Source organism: Charadrius vociferus, unplaced genomic scaffold, assembly GCF_000708025.1.
Source record: "Charadrius vociferus isolate BGI_N301 unplaced genomic scaffold, ASM70802v2 scaffold493, whole genome shotgun sequence".
NCBI classification, from domain to species: Eukaryota; Metazoa; Chordata; class Aves; order Charadriiformes; family Charadriidae; genus Charadrius; species Charadrius vociferus.
Window position 1 is genome coordinate 421,693 of NW_009647581.1, and position 11,714 is coordinate 433,406.

The window sequence follows — 11,714 nt, forward strand, 5'->3', positions numbered from 1 at the left end:
CCCCCCTCCTCCCCCCCGCCCAAACACTCAGTGCATTGGGGTGCAAAGGGCTGAGTGTTGCAAGATTACTATGCGTAGGGATGCGTGTGCAGTTTCCCTGTCTCCCACTAATTAAACCAGCCAGAAGATTTGTGCGCGGAGTAAAAAAAAAAAAAAAAAAAAGCACCCAAATACCCCAACCTGCAATCGCGGTAGTTTTTCACTGGAAGTTAAAAGCTCGATTTCTCGTCTAGATTAGTGTGTGCTTAGAGCAAATGATTGAATGGGTTAACTTCACTGTTTCTTTCCTGTAAGGTTTTTCTCCCAAAAAGCTTTAAGGCAAAAATGTCGGGCAATGTGTGCGGTGCACTGAGGTGTTTATTTGCAAGACTTGGCACAACTTTGTTTTTAGCAAATAATAAAGTTTAGAAAGCTTTGATTGCGTTAATGATAACTTTATTAAGAAACCGGGTCTTTTGTGGTGGAAAGTGTCTTTCATAAAATTTAAATGTTTTAAACAGGGTGATGCTTTATGCTGAATTCTGTGGGTTTTTTTCTGAAGGGTAGTTAAGGTACACATGTAATAACATTGTGCGCTAGTGGCACTCACAATAATTTTTCCACAAACAAAAGTTTGTAATGGGTGAAAACTATCATGACATTTCTTGTCCAGCTTGATTCATTTCTATTTCAGAGAAAGAGGGATGTAATTTTGTCAACGTGGGTGTTCTGAGGGCAGTTGCACTTTCTGGAGTTTGTTTAAAATTTTGTAACCTTCAGCTTTTCTTTCAAAGTGGAGGAAACTCACATAGTTTTGGACTTTTTTTTTTTTACTGTCCTAATGAATGATAGTTGGAATGCACATGTATCAAAAGGATTCAGTGTCCAAGTCAGAAGCTGTTTTACTTGCTGCTTTCCCTCAGTACCAGACAGCAGTGTATGTGGTCAGTTGGATAAGACTGTGTTTTACATTGCAGCTTTTTATTTTTTTTTATTTAGAAGAATTAACGACACTTTTGTGTCTGTACTTATTTAAGTTGGTTTAGCTTGAAACAAAAAAAGTTCAGCTGAGGATTTAGTTTTTGGTGAAGCACTGCATAGCTGTAATTAAAACTAGACTGTAAATTCATCTTTATTAGTAACTTGTGCATACACTTTTAAACCAACCCCTTCTATAAGCAAAGGACGTTAAGTCCAAAAAGTATTTAGGTCTCGTGATGCTTGCTGCTTAAATTCATATATAATTTGGAAGCAAATCTGTAAGATATTTTTCAGTTAACACTTTCTTCGTGTCCTTAAACACAGCCTATTTTGGTGTTTTGTCCCCCTGTCCGTCCCACCCCCAGTGTAAACAGTTTATTTAAATGCTGTCTGGGATTTATGTGAATAATATTCAGGAGCAATGTAATGCTGAAGTAAGGTAACAACGTTTTGGACTCGTCTGGATGGAGAACCTGAAGATAAATTCAGGGATGCAGTTGTACATCTAGGTGTTTGCTTTTTATTTTAGCGTGGTAGTGTTGCAGATCAGTAGCAAATTAGAGAGTTTTGATAAAAGTTGTCTGTTCTGAGCACAAGACCAAATGACATTATTTAGTCATTATGTTTGTGTCATAATGCAGAGTCCTAGGCAAAAGTGCTTAGTTTTTCCATGTGACTGTAATTTGAGTGTACCGCAATTGAGACATTTTTTTGTCAGATGGGGGGTGGGGAGGAGAAGTCTTCAAGAAAATCATGCTCTTCTAATAGCTAAAATGTGTAGTCAGATCTCTGCCAATTAATGGATTCATATAATAGTGGACAGAAATATTTCATTAGTCAGTTTGCACATTCTAACAAATGAATCGTGAAACATGGCCATGTTGTGTATTTTCAAAGGGGTGTTAATTTTGGATGGCCAGCTCGTCAGCAAGCACATGAGTATATGGTAACGCTGTTTAGATATTGCTGGTCGTTTGTACCTCTGTATTCCATGTCATTATTTCATAATCATTTAATGAGATATTGCAGTGTTGCTGTCAGTTTTCTGGGCGTGTTCTAAGTATATTCAAAATCTGTAAGTTGGTTTGTTGTTTTTTTATCTGTTAAGGTGAGCTAGAAGTAAACCTGCTATATCACTACAGGTTTTGTATGACACTACAGATGTTGGGCTGGATATAGTTGAAGCTATTTGTCATCAAGGTCATCTAAAAATCCTCTTTTTTTTTAAAAAAAAAAAGACATTTTAAAATTATTTCCCTGTTTGGAAAGGGTAATACTCTGTAGGAACTGTATAAACAGTTGTTTTAGCCACTTTTTCTATTGTTTTTCGTAGAAAGAATTAATACAAACGCATCATTTATAAATCTTGTGAAAACAAGTTAAGCAGAGGAAAGGATACCATAGCAGAATGAATCATTTATGCTTGTTTTGTTCTTCCACCATTACTGTGGTGTCAGATTAACTCAGTGCCATTTTAAATGTACCGTATTGCCCCCAAACCCAGCTGAAGTAAAAAGCAGTAGAGTTTGTGTTCAGAAAAAGCTGAACAAGCTGGTAGGCTGCTCATCCTCACCCAAGCCTGTGTCTGGCCTGGCAACCAGAATAACTGGAACTCGGAACATGGCATGCAATCCGACTCCCTGAAATACTGCACTGCAAACTACCTCTTTTACGGCTGCCTTGGAGTGTTGCTTCCTGGCAGGGTGTAGTTTGATGTTCCCTTAAGCCAGTGCTGTTTCGGAAAGAAAGGGGAAAAACAAAAACAAAAACAAAAACAAAAAAGCAGCAGTCTGTAGGCAGTTGTTCTGTGCTGTCTTTACAGTGTATTGCCTGACGTTTGTGGGTGACCTTGATTAGGAAGTCGATCTGTGTGAAAAATAATCTAAAAAAAAAAAAAAGGTTGTTATGCAGCTGGATGAGTTTCTTGTGCTAGCTTGCTTGCATCTGTGCAGATGTGTCTAACGTTACAGTAACCTTACGGGCAGAAAGAAGTGCTTGGAGAGAGGGCAGTGTGGCTTCTGTCTGTCAGGTTCCTCAAATACACTGAAAACTATGGGGGACAGTCTGAACGCACAATAAACGGCGGCTCTGGGCAAAGGCTGCCAGTGGGTGCGTGTGGAGAGAGGTGTTTGGGTGCATCACCTTGCTGTAGCTGCTGCTTCTCCCCTGTCCTGCTCAGTTGCTCTTCTGTGTTTTAAAGAGGTGAAGAAGCTGGATTTGTCATACATGTTGTGTGTGTGTGTCCCATTTTGTTCTTTTTTTGGTTGGTTGTTTTTTTTTTTTTTCCCAGTCCCGCTTTCATTGCTCAGAAGCGCCTGGGTTCGTACTTTTGCTAGAGCGTTTGCCTACGGTGTGAGTAGTTTGAGGCTTCTCTTGTCTCGGGAATTCAGGCTGCAGCTGAAGCTGTGAGTTTAGGTAGCCAGAAGGTATCATCTGTCTTTCTAAAATGTAAATGGTGAATCCACGCAGAGTACAGTGGGTGAATGTGGGCTGGTTAACTTAAAAAAGGGAAGTCTGGGAAAACTGACATAGAACTTAAATTTGGAACTATATGGCAGCATAAATAGTAGAATAAAACACACAGTTTTTGTGAATCACTGCTATTCTGTGCATTCTAGACTATAACACTGATTTGGAGACTTTTTAGAATGGATCTGGGCATTTACCTATTAATAAATCCGTTTTTTGTAGGCAGTTGCTTAGACACACTGCTTTTCCCATTCACGTTGCTGTTAAAATACTTGTAGACTTAAGTGGGGTTTTTGTTTATAGGTAAACTAAGCAGTCTCGTTTCTGTTTAGTGATATACATGCAACATGCTGTGTCGTACAAAACGGCCAAATCTGTTGTAATAGAAGTTGCTGGCCTTGGGCCATTGGATTATAGTCATTTGTCACTCTAATGCCATTTCAGCAATGTAGATGTTCATTTCCAAAGAATTAAACATGCTAGAACTGCGGTTTTTCTTTTTGATGGAAGTGTTTTATGTGTGATCATTAAACATACAACTGGGGATTATGCAACAAAGGGTTATACTTCATGGTGGAAAAAAGTGTGTGTGTATATTTATATATATAAATGAATACTCTGTAATGGAATAGTCTGATATTTTAAAATTGGAATTCTAAGCCCTATTTTTATTTTATGAAATTGTAACGTGTGCGTTTAAGACTGTGTTTTAAATATTCCCAATAATGGTGCTGTGTTGATTATTTTTAAAACACTTTAAAGGATTTTGCTGGATTAGCACTCGTTAATATATTCATTAACACTCTAATAGAGTAAAACTTTGAAGTACATTAGTCTTTTTCATTTTGTATTTGACTCTCTAATACTTAATTTAATTGCAGATATTCTTGATACTTTAAATACATGTAAGAACTTTTCTGCCTTGTTTCACAGCATAACATTTCTTGCTCTCTCGTGTGTGCTATAAAATCTGTTTTTCTTCACCTGTAGTTAGGCAGGGGGTAGCTAAAATCGCAGTAGCCCTAACAAAGTGTTTGTGTAAGGCTTATTCAAGTCATACACCTTATGGAAAAGCATGTGTTTAACATAAAGTTAAGAAAGGGCTTCTTGAGATCCTGTGATGGTCACAAATGTTAGTGCCGTGCAAACTGAAAGAAGTGTGCCAGGGTGCTTTTGGGAATTTTGCCGCTTATAGTATTGTGTGTGACTTCATATCATGTATGGATGTTTTAAAAGAAGCATTGTATGTTTTTTGCATTGGAATTGCAGTAGGAAAGAAAGGGATATGGATCAGCTTCCATTGAATGGTATGTTAACACAAACTGGAAAATCACTTAAGGGTTCTGTAACTTTTTTACTTTGTTAAAAAAGTAAACCCCGCAATTGGGGTTTGTCTTTGAGGTGGAACGCCTTATCTTTAAGAAACCAAAGAACAACGTATCTCTAAAGGTTGTGTGAAAAGATGCGTTTAAAAAAACATATAAGAAAGTAGGATTTCTTCAAAGAATTCTGTGTATGAAAGACTTCTCTCTTGTTTGTTTTGTTTGAACTAAACTGAACATACTAGCAGAAATAACAGTGCTGTATTCCCTCAGAGCAGCGCGCATGTTTTTTCATCCAACATTTAGAGCCTGCTGTAGTGATTCACAGGTTTCCTGCCTCATTTTTCTTCATGAATGTTGCAGGCTGGCAATGGATTTACCAGTGTAACTTAAAATACAGAAATTGTATCTCATTCATGCAAAGAAGTGAAAGCTTTTGTCGTGAAAATGTTTTTGTCTTGTTGGAGTGGGATTCCTTCGTAGGTAGTCTAGCAACGTGTTACTAATAGGGATTCTTATAGTGTCAAGGTAATGTTCTTTTATTTTCATGAGCACTTGACCACGCACACATGATCTCAATGGGATCCGTATGTAATTTGCTCTTTAGCCTGTGTTGCAAACATATACATACGTGGTTTAAGTTGGTTGAAGCTCATCTGTTATTAGCATTGAAAACCGCTAGAATGCGGGTGGGTTTGCCAGGTATTGGGTGACAAGTGTGACTGCAGACGTGCTGACTTTCCTTGTGTGAATGTATCAACGCTTTAAATGCTGTATGTGGTATCAAGCCACAGATATTCTCGCTCCTGGTTGTCTGGTGAAGCAGAGTTCCTGTTGCACATGGCTCTTGTTTGAACAGGCTGAGTGTAAGTTTTTAAGAGGGAAATTAATTCACACTTTCTTTACAAGGTGGGAGTTAAAGAAATGACTCTGATAGAAAAAAGGGGGCGGTAGGGACAAGGTATTGATAATCTCTTTGGTTCTTGCTGCAAGCGTTAGGACGGATGGAGAGGGAGACAGAAAAAGTTCAGTTGCTTAGTTTAATGGTAGCAACAGGCAATTGGATTAATTGTATTCAAATAGTATTTTTGAACCATGCTACTTAGGAGTGTATTTGATTAAAAGTGATGGTGTACCGGTACATCGCATGGTATGGTCTTGTCATTTTAAATGAATAGGTATGATAAAAGGAGAGAAAAATAAAGCAGAGAGAGAAAGAGTCATTGTCAGCACAAGTTACAGCTGAATTGCAAGAAGAATCAAGTTCTCTTGAGTTCCAGTCTGCTTCAGTCTATCCATTAAATCATATGGTCTCTAATAATAGCTAGCTGTTACCAAATGTAAGTAAGAAATAGTGCTGTAATGTCCATAAAGCGTGGAAAAATTCACTTGCTGTTACTCTGCTGCCTTTGGGATACAAAACCAAAGCTGCCACTGTTTGAAAATTTCCATGCAGCACTGTAGTTAATTGATATAAAGTTGGAAAAAAGTCAAAGACAACTTACTTAGGCAATTTCCCAATACTCATTTTCTTTTCAGCTGAAATCTGCGACCATAGGCTATTGCCCCATACCAAGAAGTTTAAGCTTCTACAAGTCACAGATAGTGAAATTTCCCTAACAAAATGTCAGATGACAAAAAAGCGTTTATGCTGCTAATATGCTTTCATAGCAAGCAAGAATGACGTGTAAAATTATCATCCTGGCATTGCAAGCAACAGAAAATGTAAGTGCAGCAGAATCATGAAAGTGTGAAAGAGGAGTAATCACCTTTCAGAGCAGAAGAAATAAAGCTGTTGAGTTTGCTCAGGTCAAAAGGTTTGCGTTCTCAGTCTTTCGAACTTTTCCCTTATTCAAACACAGCACTGAATTGTGGTGGTCACTCTTGTTGCTGTGAGTCAAAATGACTGTAAATACCAAATGCCGGCATGCGGTGGTTCAGATGTTGCCAGAGAGTTTTCTTAATTGGAGAGGATAAAGGCAATGGACGTGTATTACACTTAGTACTAATGATTATCACATAGAGGCCATTGTGGTTTTCTGCTTTGGTGTAATTGCATCCTTAAAATAGAGATTGCCCCGAGTTCTCATCAGTGTTCACCCCCGAACGATGCGTTAGGGCAGTTGTGCACATTTTCTTCCTTTGCTTTGTGCTGCTGCTGGTGATGGTGGGTACCACGATCAGGAGTTGCAGTGGGCTAGAGGGATCCCTCGTTCCCAGAAGCAGTGCTTGGTTGTGCGCTGAGCTGCACGTCATGTGCATGTACAATATTTTCATGGTAGTATGATTTTATAGTTAGTCCGAGTTCTTCACATTTTTTTTTCTAGCCAAAAATCTTACAGCTTAGCTAAGAGCTGAGGTATTTTGTGGCTGTTTGATTTGCATACCAAATTTTGTAAAGTGTTTGTGCTTCAAATTTATTTATTTTATGACCGCTTAAAAAAAAAAAGTGCTTGTAATTAGTTAACAACCGCTTATTATATTATCTTTGAAGGTCAGCTCCAAGTACGAGTGTCCAACGCATCCAGTGTGTTTACTGAGCAGCCAGAGGTTCCAATATTTGATAATGGCAGACATCACTAATTTGAAACTCAGTTCAGTCTGTATTTTCTGTCTTAGTCGCAAAACAGCCATTTTGAACAATAGTATGAGTTACTGATCGTGTTTATCAATTGGTTTTTGATTTACAAGATTTTTTTATTGGATTGGGGACCAAAGGAGGCAACATACAGCTGCATGAGAAACATGTTCTTTCAAAAGCTGCCTAAATTGGTGGTGTTTGAAAGTAGAAAGTGTTATAAATTCACAGTATGCAGGCTGAAATATGAGGGCGTGGTTTCATCGTTGTTGTTCAACCTTGTCAGCATTGCGGATTAGATAGCAATTTGCTGGTATTTACGTAGGGTCCCCTAAAATGCTCTCGCTCCTTCTTGCCGCAGACGGATGAGGGAGAGGATGGAAAGTGCTGGAGTTGCAGACGTGCCAGTGGAGGTGAGGGGTGTGAGCAGGGACACTGCAGACAGCAGCTGCTTCTGCCTCTGTCCTTGCGGTGAGTAAGCTGAAGAGCCTGCGCTGCGTTGTTGTCTCCCCGGCCATGTACCGATACTCCCATGTGCAGATGGCTGGATGTGCGGCCAAGGAGGTGGTGACTCCAACTCCTCCCTGGACGGAGTGGGTACACGAGCTATCGGTTCTGTACTCTGATCTCAGTGTTGTGGGCTTTATCAGTAGTGGTGTGTCAGGGTGTACCCTGGTTTAGTTCCTTTAGCCCCCTTAGAGAGCAAGAGAGTTTCAGTATCTTCAATACTGTAAATGTGTTGGGAAATAGCTTGTTCAGAATGCTGACAGAAGATCTCGTATAAGGAAAGGGCTGAAGTGGTACCAGTATCTGTGTTACTCTCTTGAAATGAGCTACCTTAAAAGAAAAAAAAAAAAAGTCTTAAAATAGCGTTGTTATCATACAGTAAACCTATTGCCATATTCATACCCAGTTTTTAATACTGCCATTTAAAAAAAAATGGGTGTTGGATATGCTTACTATCTGTGTTTTAGTTGCAGCAGTGTATTAATCTCTGCATTCATTTTAACAGCTATCTCGCGTCTACATAAAATTGTGTTGCAGATACTTGTGCTCTAAAACTATCTCAGGAGGAGGTGGCATATGTGTGGTGTCCCAATTTTCATTTTAACTTGCGTACCACTTCAAAATACAAAGTTGTTGTCATGGGCAGTGCCAGATCCTCTTGGGTTTCCACCTGCCACTTACCACACGTCAGGCTGGCGGAGGAGATGGATGGCTGCATATGTGCTGAGGATCAAAACAGTAGATGGTGTCCTCAGTTTCTGTCTGCTGGGGGGGACACAGCATACGTGGGTCATGTGGTGAAGTAGTGGAAGGGGCTTGAGTTCCTGCAGAGAGTAAGAACCTTTGCTGGAATTACTGTCAGAATTCAGCAGTTACAGAGCTTAAAATGCAGGAGGCTTTATTATGTGGTGGCGGTTGCGTTTTGTTTCTGTGATCCCCTTGAGTCATTATCAATCATTATGTTTTTCACAAGTTCTCTGGTTTATTTTTGGCTGTTTCTGTATGAGATTATAACCCATTTTTGGCAGGTCACAACTTGCAAAGGGGAAAGTCTCATTCTTTCTTGCTCCTGGCCCCTTGCATCTTTTGCTTTACACTGGTTCCTCACCTTCTCTTAACCCTCCTTCCCCCAGTGCAAAAAAGAAAAAAAAAATAGTCATCTGGATCGTTTTCTCTCAGTATGAGTATAATCATGTTGCTAATCAGTTCAGTGTGTGCCAAAACTGGCACAAAAGAGGTGGGATTGTGAATCCAGCAAAACGAAAAGGCGAGTAAAACTGCGTGGCCTTGGTGAATGGAGCGGGTGGTGCTTGTTTTTAAAGATGGGCCCATGTTTTCTCGTTCAGTCACTGTTACGAGTGTGGTGCCCTGCCAGGGTGGTTACCCCTGTACCAGCTCTGGGCATCATTAGGTTTTGCATTGTCTGTTTCTGTTCTTGGAGGCTGATGTGGTTTTGATAGGACTTTGTACCACGTTTAGACCGATCTTAAACTTTCTGTAGATCTGAGTACTCGTCAGTTCTGCAAATTAGGGTTGAGTTGCAAAGTTAGGCCTTCGGAAGAGGCACATCAGTCCTGGGCAGGGGGGCTCAACTGCCTTCTGAAGGTGCTAATCTGTATTCCTTGTCAGGATGTCAGGAGTCCAGATAGCTACTTTTTACCTCACCTAATCTAAGCCATCTTAAATCCTGCCCTGAGTAATTGCTTGTGAAAAGTGTTGTGTGGGTGACTTGTCTGGCTGTGGTGTTGGTAGGGGTAGATTTTTGTTTTCCACAATATTTAGCTACAGTTATTCAGAGGCTATCTGTTCTTTTCACACTTTTGTTTATCTTCCCGTGTATTTTCCAGCTTGCATGACAAACTGAAACAGCAGTTTCCCCCTTACTAACCAGGAGGGTATCATCCCCTGAGATGGGTCCCTACAGATCTTGTGAGGTATTAGTCCCCTGCAAACATGGGAATAGTGGAAATAAGTAAAGAATATATTGAATGTACACAAACTAGTGGTAATCAGATGAAGGTACTAGCAGTCTTAATTTTTGTGCAGCTTTGCTTTTGAGTACTTGATTTTAGAAGCCTAATTTTTAGTGTAATTTCCTAATCTTAAATGATAGGGTGCCATGCTGAATCTCACATGCTGTATCTGCAAAGTTAGCACTTTACCTACATGAGAGGGCGTCTGCTATTCAAACGCATGGAGCAATTCACAAGAGAGGGAGTATTATTAAAGGAGCTGAGATACGTACTGCTGTAACTGAATTAAAGAGACTTCTGACAACAGTAGGATTATGTGATTGCAGAATTTTGGGTGATAATTCAGCTTGAGGAGAGTGCTCTGGCAGGCACAGACCAGTTCTTTCTGTTTCTTTTTTTGCTGTGCTGCCTCTACTAATAGCTTTAGATCCTGTGTCATCTCTTCATCTAACTCTTGTTCTGCATCTTTGGCCTCGTCAAGCCAATTGTAATCTGCTTCTTGAACCACTTCAAAATGTGCTTATATTCAAACTTGTTCAATTCCTTAAAACTCAGGGACTTGTTGCACATTTTCTTGCCAGAGCTCTGCCTCCTTTTTTCTTTTTATTAACCTCGTCCAATTCTAGATATATTAGTTTTACTTTTTTAAATCGTGGATTTGAAGGATAAAAGCAGCCTATGAGGTAAATTCAGGTATACTAAGGACAGAAGAAGAAAGGCTTTCCTGTGCCAGGGCACTGCCAAGCACCTCTGAAGCTTACTAGCTGGGAGCCATTACAGGGGAAGCCTGTCTTTGTTCTGGTAGCCCAGAGCATCCTGCCTCGCCGGGTAGGAATGTACTGGCTCCTCGGTACTGTGAACTATGCGGATGGTAAAAAAGATAGTGCATGTGCTGTTCTTCCACCTGGGAGAATTGTGAGCAGCTCGTTGAAAACAATCCTTCAAAATACTGGTTGCTAAAATGCCTGCTAAATAAAGATTTTGTAAACCTCAGAAAAATGCTGATTTATACAGCATATCTGGAATTTGGGTGGACTGCTGTGAGGTGTTCAAAGACAATTTGCTATTTAATGTGGCCAAAGCAGTGTTCTCCAGATGCAAAACTGATTTTACTACTGTGTTCTTAGAAGTTGGTTGTGCTCTAGGTATCTGGCACAAAAGGTTGCAGCCCTAATGATTTTAGTCTGGCAGAGAAAAAAAGTGGCTAACACCAAGGTTTTTCTGCTGGGAAGTATTAGATAAAATTAGTGAGAGATTGTTTTGCCTGCCCCACCTATAATAAAATAGTAGTTAAACTGGCTGTATTCTTGAGTAACTTCATGTTCCAACTTCTCTCTCCTCAGTGCTTATCATGCTGTAGTAAATCAGAATAATTCAGGTCTTAATTATTTTTGTTCTTCGTTATAGGAAGAGTTTACAATTTGCACATTAGACTTGGTGGCTAGTTCAGCGCAAGCAGAGCTTGCAGAGCTTGAAGTAAATGTGTTTGCTCAATTAGGAGCAACCAGCTTGAAACTGGTGTTGTCAAACTCCTTGGGGTGTGAGGATAGAGGCTTAGCAATAGGTGCTTTACTGACCGCTGTTCTTCAATTCAAAGCTGAGGAAGGACCTATCTACCCATTTTGGAAATATTTATTTTTCTTTTGATACTTGCAAGGACTGCCTGCTTGGAGAATTTAATAGGAAAGTATTTTTGTTTGGCTTTTATTTTGATTTAACATTGCAAGAAAATAAGTTGGAAAATATTACTTCTCTGGATGACTGGCAGATGTTCTGTGGGCTTGTAATAGTGGAGCTGTTGGTGTAAAGGTGTCAGAAATTCCATCTTTTGCTCTCTAGAGAGCTAAGATTTGATGTAATCAGCTCTGACAATTCAGTTGTTATCTTCCCGCTTGCTTGCTGTCT